At 31.9% G+C, this 12,600-nt stretch overlaps 1 long non-coding RNA gene and 1 pseudogene across 1 annotated transcript; one reads left to right on the top strand and one right to left on the bottom strand.

Moving 5' to 3' along the window:
* Positions 1-4,270: 4,270 nt before the first annotated feature.
* On the top strand, positions 4,271-6,386 carry LOC133834125 (uncharacterized). Its single transcript, XR_009893312.1, has 4 exons — positions 4,271-4,417; positions 4,492-4,550; positions 6,185-6,238; positions 6,323-6,386. It is a non-coding gene; the product is annotated as an uncharacterized LOC133834125 (long non-coding RNA).
* Positions 6,387-10,250: 3,864 nt separating this feature from the next.
* On the bottom strand, positions 10,251-12,271 carry LOC133778699 (aldehyde oxidase GLOX-like; annotated as a pseudogene).
* Positions 12,272-12,600: the final 329 nt, after the last annotated feature.

Here is a 12,600-nt window from a genome sequence, read left to right as displayed (position 1 = left end):
CATTTACTTCCTTTTCAATATGCAATCTTGTAATATTAGCATTTATTATATTTTATTTTATTACCTTGATATGCAAATCTTAATTGTAATTAAGGCTCATTGGCCCATGTAACCCCCTTAAGCCTATAAATAAGAATCAAAGGGCTCAAGGAATGGGAGTTTTGGAACTTTTGAATCTTTGTACTCAAAGAGAAGCATAAAGTGTGATTATTCACCAAAATCGTAACCTTCTTAAGGCTTGTGAAACTCATGAACCCTAGTTGATTGATCACAGTATTGAGATTCAATATCAATAAGAACACTAAGTGGACGTAGGTCATTATTGTAATTTGTTTGTGTTGTTTAATTTCCATTTGATTTCCTTCTTGTTTTCCTCTCATTTTTATCGTTTATTTGACTCAGTGTCGTTGACCAATCTGAGGGTCAACAAATACATAATCTTAATTTTTATAAAAAAAAATTATCATTTATATTTAAAAAGAAAACATGTTATTTTTTCATTACTTAATCTAACTTATATAAATATATATTCATATTAAATAATAACAAATATTATAAATACATTATATGTAACTGTAATATGAGTGTGTAACTATATAAAAACTATAATAAAATTTCTCTTTTATAAAGAACAAGCAAATTTCTCTCTAAACTATTGATGCGTGATTTAAATAATATTATAAATATTTTGTACCGTAATTTGTGATTTAAAATTTTATTGTATTTTTTTAAAAAAAAATCATAAATAATATTTTAGTTCACTTTCTTTTACATGTTTATGTTATTCTTTTATATATAATATTATTTATTTATTTAAAATTTATATGATAATAAAAAAATGTAGTAAAAATAATTAATAAATTTTTTAAATAAAATTAACATTAATATATATTTATTTATTTATATGAGAGAAACAAGAATGAGTTATTGGAGAATCTGGCACATGTCAAAACGACTTTCCTCTAAAAGTGAAGGGTATTTAGAAAAGTGGAAGTTAATGATTGTTACTTTCATCATTATTAATCGGCTGAAAGATATTGTATTTATTTTTAATTAATTCTAGATGACTTTTTTTTTTGTGAATTAGTTTATTAATCACTAATGAACTTGAATGTGATTTTGGGTAAAGGGGGTAATTAATTGCACCTGCAGATGGCTCCAAATTCCAACTGTTTCAGCATGTTACTTTTAATTTAGATGGATTTCACCTAATAACTGTAATAATAACCTGTTGAAATCAAAGGCAAATTATTCCGAGGTTAATTGAAATTCGGTTTGTTGATTAATTAGGTTTTCAAGAAATAATAAGCTGATTTGGCTCCTACTTCATCAAGTATTTTGTTAATTATTGTTCTATCTCTCGAACTTATTTAACAATTAGAAAATATAATTGTGATTCGCGCAATTTCTTGTATTGGTTATTTTGGCCAATTATTCTTTATTTATAAAAATTAATTTTTAAATATCGCGTTTTGTCAAAACATTAAAAATAAAAATAAATATATCAATTATTTGAACAGTTTATGTCAAAAAATTTATAAAAAATAAATTATATATAGTATATATTTTGGATAAGGATTCACATCATTTTAAATATTCTATTTCGTACTTATTTACCAATATTTGATTCAAATTATATTGGTTTCTAAAGTTATCTGGCCAAAATTTCACCAATATTAACTAATAATGAAGACACAAAAATATTTAATAACATATTACGTACAACTTCTTATGAACTTGTAAATTATAGTGTAATTAAGAAAATTCTAAACCCTAAAGAAGATTTTCACAAGAGCATATTTAGATTTAATAATCATTTCAAATTAAAAATATATATATATACAAATATATTATACACAAATATTAATACTCAAAGTATTTATCCATGGGATGGCTACATAAGTTTTTTTTGTGAATTAGTTTACTCCATAAAAATTGTGATCGATTAGTAGTGTACTTATGTTGGAACTTTTTTCAAAAGTAGAAGACAACTATTGAAAATTGGAAAAAGTGTAATTTGTATGTGATATGGGAAAGAGTCTCGTATGGATTAGGGCACACGCTTTCATGAGTATATATAAGATGCAAGTGATAATTATTGAGGTGTGTCTCAAGAGTTACCCAGTTTTGTGCGCGAGGCTGAGAACTCACTCACTTGACAACCACACGTGGGCCGCTGTCGTCTGCCCGACTGGGCGTGGTTGCTAGGCTACTCATCATCTAAAAATGAAAACAATATAATATTTTGTAAATGTAACCATTTTGGAATTATAATAATTGAAAACTATTTTTTAGTAATTTTTTTTTTGGGTTTATTTTTGCTATCATTAGTAATCATTACCAAAATAGTAACTCATTTTTATGAAACTATTTGTGACTAATTTGGTAACTCATTATAACTGTTGGAACTCACAGTTCCAAATATTTTGTGATAAATATGATATACCTCTTCATAATCATTGCTAATGCCCAACGACAAATAAGATAACCATCTTTACTATCTTATAAGTTATATTTACAGTAACTATGAATAGCAATATTTCTTAGCCAATTAATTGGTAACTTGTGGTAACCATATTGAGAACAAATATAATTTTTAAATTTTTTTAATGAGACTATTCAATTTACAAAAATAAATTATAAATAAAAGTAACCATATTTTATAATATCACAACCAAACTTATTTCAATGTTATGAGAAGATCATTCTTTGGTATGAATAGTTTTCACATAATAACTCATAAAAATAACAATAAATACAATGAGACTACATTGTTTTGTTTTTATTTTCTTTAAAAAAAACAACACAAATTTGACAAGACCCTTATTTTACTAAATAATAAGTTTCTACATCACAAGATTTCATATGGAATCAATATAAATAATTAGTTTCATAATTTGGTTAATAATAACTGTTTTTAAAAGTTTCGATTTTCTTTAAATATGTATATAGATAACAAATTTTAAGAGAATGTTAGAAATATCATTCTGGGTTTATTATTTGAAAATTTTCCAATTTATTTTAATGATTGCAATAATACAAAAAAATTTATGGGTTTTTTATTTATATCGTCTCATGTATTTTAAAACCCATATCTCGTATTTGCATAAATAGTGAAACACTTGCTTACCTACACTAACTTTTATAGTTTAAATTCCCATAATATTTACAGATACTTGGTATTGTTTCCTCATAATATTCTTGGACAAAATCCAACTTTATTCTTTAAAATCACCTAAATCAATTAATGTCTTCTTTTTCTTTTTAAAAATTTTAATAGCTTGAGTTGGTCCAATAATAATCTTATATTAGTGGTTTGGGCTGTATATTGATCTTATATCTAGTTTCCAAAGCGCATGTAGGCATGGATATGTAAGTTTTTACAAAATATGATAATGAATTTTCATTAGGCCTTTACAAAAATACACGTATGTCCCCTTTTTTATTTCACAAAATATAAATGAATTATAGTTCAAAAACTTGAAATGGTATTTTTCCAAACTTGCTTAAATTTATGGAATTTTTTATAACTTTATAAATGTTGGTATTTTTTAGAAACAGTCATTACACGAGTTATCAAAATAATAGATATTTATAACTATTTCACTAACTCGATAGATCCATTGTTAGTTCATAATACTTGAATTGAGCACTGACAAATCCAAACTTGTTAAAGCTTTAAACTTATTATTTCCAATATGATCGGTGACTTGCCAGCCAACATATTGAAACTATTTTACTCTTGGTGTCACCATAAAAACAGTAAAACTATAATTAATGGAATTACCATCTGTTACGTGACGAAGTTATACATCAATTTGTATCCAAAATGAAACAAGATAAACAGTAAAAATGACATATTTTGATTATAATGGAGATGTCATTAGAGAAAATTAACTTTAAATAATTATCATTGTTCCAGGTAAATTATTCTCGAAAGAAGACAGTGGGGCTCAAGGTGTGTGAAAGTGGCCAAGCCCGAACCCCTATGCCCCATCAAGGATTGTGTGACCGGCCTAGAGCACTTGTGTGGACATTCCTCGAGTATAGAAAACTTTACCGAGCATTCTAATTACTGGACTACTGCATGGCACTACAAAAAAAAGGTTCTATACCGAGAACACTATACCGACAACATGTCCTCGGTATAGACATTTCATATGCGCGGGACATTTTCGCGGTTTTGAATAGGTTTAGTTGCTATACCGAGAAACTATACCGAGAACATGTTCTCGGTAGAGGGTTTATAAATATACCCCACAGCCGCGAAGCCCCTTCTCCTTCCTCTCTGGTTTCTCTCAGTTTTCTCCGAGTCGTCCGCCTCCCTCTGCCATTTTCCTCCGTTTTCCTCCCAAAAAGCTCGGTTTTAAGCCTCAAAATTGCCAAGGGTGAAGGGATTTCTGTGTATTTGTTGAAGGTATTGTTTATTTATTCATTTTATATATATATTTATGAAATTGTATAATGATATTTTGTAGTTTTTGTTTGAAGGTTGGGTATTCGGTTTTTGTTGGACTAAAGAGATTGCTAGCAAGATATTGAAGGCATTGGTAAGTTTTTTTTAATTTTTCTGTATTTTTTTAATTTTTTTTTCAATTTTTGAATAATTTATGTTTTTTTTATATAAATAATATAATATTAATTTTAATAAAAATCTGAAATTATTATATTAGATAGAATGTATTTATTTTTAGGTTTTCAAAATAAGTATTAGTAAAAATGATATTAGGAATTAGAAAATTGTTATATGAGTAATTAGTATTTTTTTTTAAATAAATTCTATGTTGTTTTGGTGAATTTTATGTGTATTAAACATATTAGTAAATATATTAAATATTTGAGTGTTAATTTGAAAATTTTGGTGGTAATGTTAGTATGTTGTTGTTGTCAATTTTAATTTTTTTTGGTTATGTTAGTAGTAAAAATTCAAATTTTATGAATATTGATGATTAATTTGTTGCTGTTAATTTTTAGTAGAATTTTAATATTTTGGTTAGAAAATTGAATAATTAATAAAATTTAGACTAATAATTATGAATTATATAGTCGTTTAAAATGTATTTATAATGCTCTCTGCATGATCTGGGTCTGGATATTTTTTATGTCTTATTTGCAGGATTTTAAATTTTGGGATAGATGAAAATATAGTCGTTATGCTGCCGAATTTTTTATAGAATTGTAAAATTTAGAAATATTGTGAATATTAGTAGAAGTACTCAATAAAATTTCTAATTTAATAAATAGTGAATTGATAAGTAAAATAATATATAACATTAACATTATGCAACTAAATTTTAATAAAAATAAACATTAATTAAATAATTTAAGTAATAATTAAATCCTAAAGTAAATAAATAAATTTTAAACAAATCTTAGAAATTTTGTTTAAATTAATAAAACTATTCAATAAAGCATAAGTAAAATATGTAATTTAATAAATACTAAATTAATATGTAAAAAAATAATATTTGTTAGTTCTGATTAAATAAAATTAACAAATATATTATTAGAAAACCATTATTAAAATTAAAAAAAATTAATTTAATATTTGTTAGTTTTAATCATTATTAAAATTAAAATTAAAAAAATATGTTTTTAATAATATTTGTTAGTTGTTTTTAATTTTTCTGTATTTTTTTTAATTTTTTTTCAATTTTTGAGTAATTTATGTTTTTTTATATAAAAAATATATTTTAAAATTAACATTAAAAAAATTAACATTAACATTATGCAACTAAATTTTAATAAAAATAAACATTAATTAAATAATTTAAGTAATAATTAAATCCTAAAGTAAATAAATAAATTTTAAACAAATCTTAGAAATTTTGTTTTAATTAATAAAACAATTCAATAAAGCATAAGTAAAATATGTAATTTAATAAATACCAAATTAATATGTCAAATTTAAATAATTTTAATAATATTTACACTGAAATATATTATAGTTAGATATCATAAAACAACATAATTAACTTCAAAGAGCATAAGACATTAAAAAAAACATATTTAATTTTATTTGTTTTTTTCTTTGGTAATAAGAAATTATTACCAAAGATATAATAGTGTTATTATCACCTAGTGATAATATTATATTTTTTTAGTGTTCATCACAAGAAGCCTTAGACCCGTTTAGAGAGGGTGAGTCATTGAAGACTCTTACATTTGCCTCTCTCTGAATTAGGACACACACGTGGATTAATTTGACCGTCAGATATCCCAGCTGATTGTGAACGAGGTAATACTTTACACATTGATATACTCCTTAAAATTTAACAATTAATCCATATTAATTTTAAAATATTGAATTTGCATACAATAGCGCCTCCAAATAAACGTGGACGCCATAAAGGATTGAACACGCGGGAAAAGAGGGAACAGTTGGGGTGTCCTCTCCCTCTCGAGTGGGATGTGCGGGGGAGAACATATAAAGAGATCGAAGAGTACAGCTCAAATTTCTCAAGAGAGCTCGGATTACTTGTTCGACAGTACACAGATCCGGATTGTCCTCAATGGTCAAAAGTACCAAATGCCTCGAAAGAAATAATACTTGCACATTTGGAAGTAAGTAGTTTATGTATTTTCCGACGCCCAGAAATTACGGTATTAATTTCTTGCTAAAATTAACTATCTTAATTAAATATATTACTAACGATAACTTTTTGCAGAAACGTTCTGTGATCAACAAGGAAAATAGAAGGAAACTGAAAGAGCTTAGCTATGGAGGTTCTCAGTCAATCCCAGCCCTACGCTATAAAAATGTTAGTTAATTAATTATTTTTTAGTTTATTTTTCTTATTTACGTTTAATTATTAATTTTATAAAAATATATGAACGTGACAATGCAATTTAGAGACTGGGCAACTTGAGTCCATCCCGGATAGCTGGATGGATACTCACCATAAATCAGGCACAGGGTGGGTGACAGAGACAGCCAAAAATACTTGGGTACGTTAAGTGTTTTTAAACATTTTTCAAATTTTTAATTGTTTCAAAATTTTAATTACATTATACATTGTATCACAGGAGGAATTGCGTGCATACCGCGACACACAGCAGACACAGGCAACTGATACTGAGAGTTCCACACTAGTTTCGAGTGCGCCTGAAGATGAAGACATATCTTTGGTACAAACTGTCTTCGGAAAACGACGGGGCCACCAGAAAGGATATGGACGTATCCTTAACATAAGGGGCCGAACTCCATTTGATTTTCGTCCTTCACAAACTAGAGATGAAGAGTTGTTTGAGATGAGAGAGCGTCTTCGACAGTTAGAGGAGCATGTCCGGACTCATTGTATCACCCCGGGATCTCAATGTGCCCCACCACCACCCGATGATCCCGATGTTGGAGCACCGACTCAGTAGGACTTATGTATGAATTTTATTACAATTGACTATTACATTATCATGTTTAAGACAATTCTTTATTTTGATTCAGCGAACATACTCTTATGTTTTTATTTATATGTGTTAATATAAGTGTTTTAATTTTATTCTATTTTTTTATATTTAATTCAAAATAAATAAATAAATAAATAAGGGAATAACAAATATAAAAAAAAATTGGGGAAAAGTCTATACCGAGGACATTGTCCTCGGTATATACCACTAAGATGTCGGTATATACCAATACGATGACAAATTGGGGATGGTTGTACCGAGGACTTTTGTCACTTTCTACCGAGGACAATGTCCTCGGTAAAACCTATACCGAGAACATTTTTAATGTCGTCGGTAGAAGTTTTGTTTTACCGACGCGGATGTACCGATAACTTTCTACCGACGACATTGTCTCGGTAGAGGTTATACCGAGGACATTTGGGCTTATACCGAGGACATTTGTTCTCGGTATAGGCCCTGTTTTTTGTAGTGTGGGGCTGCTCCCTTCACGCACTAGGGTTATTCGTTGGACTCATCCCTCGATACCTCGAAAGTCACTTTTCCTCTAAGCATCGAGGTGTTGCACTGCCAATCATTAACCCCAGAAGTAATGACGAGGGATTGACTTTAGAACGTCACTACTACAAAAACACATTTTTAGGACACTCACCTAAATGTGAGTCCTAAAAAAGCCTCTTGGACTTTTTAGGACTCGCTCCGCGAGCCTAAAAACTATGTGTGTCCTAAATGTTTGAGTTTTTTTTGTTAAACAAACACTTCCTGGACTTTTTAGAACTCGCATTGCGAGTCCTAAAAACTTATGTGTATCCTAAAAGTTTAAATTTAAAAAAAATTCAAATTCCCTCAAATTTTCCTTAAAAACTGTTTTTAGGATTCGCAATAAGTGTCCTAAAAACATATGTGGGTCCTAAAAAAACCTTAATAGAAAATTTAAGTGTAATATTAGTGGTGACTTTTAAAGGCTCACTTTGGGTGTCCTAAAAACTTTTAAGTAAAAAATGATAAATAAATGAATAAATTAAAGTTTTATTTTAATAACTAAATTAAAAAAAATAGATTTCTTTTATTTTTATTTTTAAAAAAGAAAAGAAAAGAAAATTTTATTTTATTTATTTGGGGTTATACCCAAATATTGTATTTAAAAAAAAATCTGACCAAATAAACTAAAGTCCTAACCCTAAAAGTTTCAGCCTCCCTCCCAACCCTCTTCTCCCCTGCCGACCATGCATCTCCTTGTCTCCCTCCCAAACCTCTTCTCCCCAGCCGACCCATGCATATCCTTGTCTCTCTCAGCCTTTCCAAGACGCCGCACATGGACGCCGTCGACGAGATCTGTGGCTTGCTCAAGCAGATGAGGCGGTGGCTCGAGAAGGGGCTCGCTGCAACGCTGGCTCACAGAAGCGGTGGCTCGGAGGGGCTCGCGGAGGGGCTTACAGAGGCGGTGACTCGAAGGCGGGTCTTCATTTTCAAGTGGTGGCTGGCAGGTTGTGTTTGTTTGGATTTTCAGGTGTTGTATTTGTTTTAATCTTTATGTCAATGGAAAAGTTTTGTTTGAATCTTTACATAAATGGAAAAGTTTCAGATATGTTATTCAGGTTGATTGTATATAATCATATAATATTATTGGTATAGATTAATGTTTGCATATGCTTGTAGTTATCTCAACAATGTTTGCTTTGATTTTATTTTTGTGTATCTTTAATATATTCATTCAACTAATCATAGTAATATTTCTAATATTTTTTATAATTTATTTATTTTAAATATATTTATTATTCATTCAGCAATAATGGGATTTTAAAAAAAAAAAATTGGGCATTTTACCCAAATATTGATTTTTAAAATAAAATTATAATTAATTAAAAGGTACTCAAAGAAGTTTTTTATGACACACATTGCGAGTTCTAAAAACCTTTATTTTATGGTAGTAAAAAACCTCAGTTTTGAAGGCTCTCAAATAGAAGACTTGCTACACGCTACACGCCTAGCCTACCAATCTACTAAAGCAATCCCCCCCATATAAAAAAAATTCATATCAATAAAGGGCAAATATGTCCTTTTATCTCCTAGGACAAGTCCATTTCCATCAAGCCTACAAGCTGGCCTAGTAGCCAACTCGTACTCGTACGGTGCTTAAGCCACTTGGGGATCGATCCCCAACGATCTAATGGCTCTAAAACACAACATCACACCTTACTTAATACACAAATTAACTTCATTTTTACTCTCTCAAAGAGACCTATCCACTCGAAGACTACTCTCGAGGGAAATTTCTTCTTCATCACTGAGTGAGATAACAACTAATTAAAGTACCTCTCGAGGTATGTTTCACCACACTTACGACTATAAATAAGCCTTCGGGTCTTTTTTTTGGCCCCATAAGATAGTCTAAATCTCAAGCATAGAGTATTTCTACTATTTGCTTCATTTCATAAGCAGTAAAATGAATTTTTAATTGCGACTAGGAACAACTTTCTAGCTAATATATTTACCAAAGAAGAATTTGACCTTAATTCAACACAATCTATTGACCAAAAACGTGGTCAACCTCTTATTAGGCCAATTCCAATGGGAGTGGCTCTGCCTAGTGCTTGTCGGAAGTGGTCAAATGTTGAAAATAGAAACTGATGTGGAGATAGTATTTTGTGTTGAAATTTGGCAACGTTGCCCAACAGTGGCAACGTTGTCTTCAATTTTTAATTTTTTTTTTTTTTTTTCTTTTGTTTGATTAGTTCAATTTTGATGTGACAATTTAAGCCACTACTCCCCATTGGAGTTGACCTTAGGGGTAACACCTATAAAATTGGCCATTTCTCTAACAAGTATTTAGGTGCCTCGCAATTAGATTAGGATATTAATAATTTTATTAAGTTGTATTTCATTTAACAAATGATCATAATAAAAGATGCTTAGAACAACTTTCTAGCTTATATATTACATAGCAAAGAAGAATTTGACTTTAAGTCAACACTTTCAAAGTAGGCAGAGCCACTCATAAATTCAGAATTGAATTGTAACAACTACTACTGCTTTGCTATATGGACCCACATTCCTCTACTTGGAACACCATCAACCATAACAAACAACATATAATACCCTGGCGGAGCCACCGCCGCCGTCGCCGGCGCGTAACCCTCAGCTACATAATTATACTGTCTTGAACTTTGTGAAACGTCCATATCATTGGGATTTCCTTTATTTACAAGCTCTCTCATATCCAAAACCAGCAGCCTCTGGTTCATGGCGAACGAGTGAGTAGTAAACGACGGAGCCACCATCGTCACGTAAGTACCCTTGCCGCCGTTGATTTCGTAGCTCGACCGAAAATGTACGGAAATCTTTTGCTTATAAGTGAGTTCCTGCTTTAATGGTGTCATCGAAGTTATTAATGGCCGAGTGTACTTACCTTCAGAAGTTGTTGGGTTAAAATATGGTGGATAAAATGCTTCGAGACTTAGTTCAGTGGGAAAAAGAGTGGAAAAGTTGTAGCTCCGGTTAGGGTTGCTGCCGCCGACTAAAACTCGACCATCGGAGAGTAAATGCGCCGTGGAGTGGTAGAGCCGGGGGATTTTAGTTGGAGCCAGAACCTCGAACCGGGTTTTGGGTTCATTTCCAGGTCGGTATATGACCGGGTTGAGAACCGGTTCTCTGGCCGAGTTCCAGCCGGCACTTCCAGTTCCGGCACCGTTGATGATAAGAACATCTCCCGTCGGAAGCATAATCATGTCACCCATTACTCTCCTGATCGGCATTTCCTCCATTTCCCACTTGGGATTCACCTCCGTGATCGCTAGCCGGCCACAGCTCTTCGTCGCCGGAATATACTCTCCGGCCATGGCTTTGACATTCGAGTCAGGCGAAGTTCCTCCGCAGACCAAAACGACGGCCTTCGGAACCACACCACCATTACCAGTTCCAGTACCGGATAGGATAAGAGGGAGCATAGCCGAAGAACCTGTACTTGGATAGTTCCGGGAAACTCCGCCAGGCATGACGGCGAACCGCCTTACCACCTTGTTAGCAGCGTAGTCAAGTAGATCCCCCGGTCGTTGGCGAAGATAAAGAGGGTCCCGTCCGGCGAGAGATGAAGAAAAGGGTAAAGATTATTGGGAATGGCATCCAAGTACCTAGTCTCTTTCAAGAACGGGAGTTCGTACAGTTTATGATCGGAACCAGTTTTCTTGGGAATAAACTCGTAAGAAAACTGGTACCTCCCTCCGACGACGATGATTTTACCGTCGTGTAAGACTTGGTTCGAAGCATACCAACGAGGCGTGAGAAGACCGTTTGGATCCTCAACCCAATCGCAATCCGAACAAGGGTTGAAGTAACGAACGACACGCTCGCCGCGTTCGTATCCGCCGGATTGGATCAAAACGCCGTCGTGTGCCAAGGCTCCGGACGAGCACCACGTGTCGGTGAGAATAGTGAGGGGTCGAACGGTGCGTTTCGACGGGTCGAACTCGACTGAGTGTACGTAGCAAGAGGAAGAGTAGTCGTCTTTCAAATTTGTGCAGCTTTTCTTTGTCATGTTCGAGGGACCGAAGTTGGTTCGGTCAAATGCTATGACTCGATCGTTCGGCATCACGGCCATGTGCATGGCCGATATTCCGATGCTTCGCTTCAACAAGCGCCATTTTCCGGCTTGGCTGTTGGTGGTGGTTGTGCCAGCAGCTCCGACCATATTAGTTATGGTCAAACAATACAATGTAGATGATAATAATATCAGTGCCATTAGTGGAAAGAGTGAGGTTTTGGATTCGAGAGCCATGACTGCAATGGAGATATGATCAAAGCTAGCTTATCATTAGCTTAGAAGGCCCTCTCTTTGTTCATTATCGATGTTTATAAGTAGTGTATATATATATTTATTTATATGATTGAGTTACTTAAGTGGGTACTACTACTTATACTAAATATGGCTAATGAGCTCATCATTATTGCGATTACATCGTAGTTGGTTAAACGTTTCCGAGGTTGTCCCAGCTTGATCACATGCATGTGTTACATCGTTGATGTTTTGACATAGCTAGTAATGTAAAAATAGAAGAAATATATATAACCTATATATATATATATATGTGCCCTACTTAATTATAAACCTAATTAGCCAATAACTTAATTAGTACCCTTTGTGATCATCTTTTGTCCCAATAATTTTTTACATAACTCCATTATTTTGATTCATTATCAGTA

The sequence above is a fragment of the Humulus lupulus genome, chromosome 5 (genome assembly GCF_963169125.1).
Source record: "Humulus lupulus chromosome 5, drHumLupu1.1, whole genome shotgun sequence".
NCBI classification, from domain to species: Eukaryota; Viridiplantae; Streptophyta; class Magnoliopsida; order Rosales; family Cannabaceae; genus Humulus; species Humulus lupulus.
The sequence above is the reverse complement of the archived record's forward strand: the minus strand, read 5'-3'. Positions and strand labels throughout refer to the sequence as shown.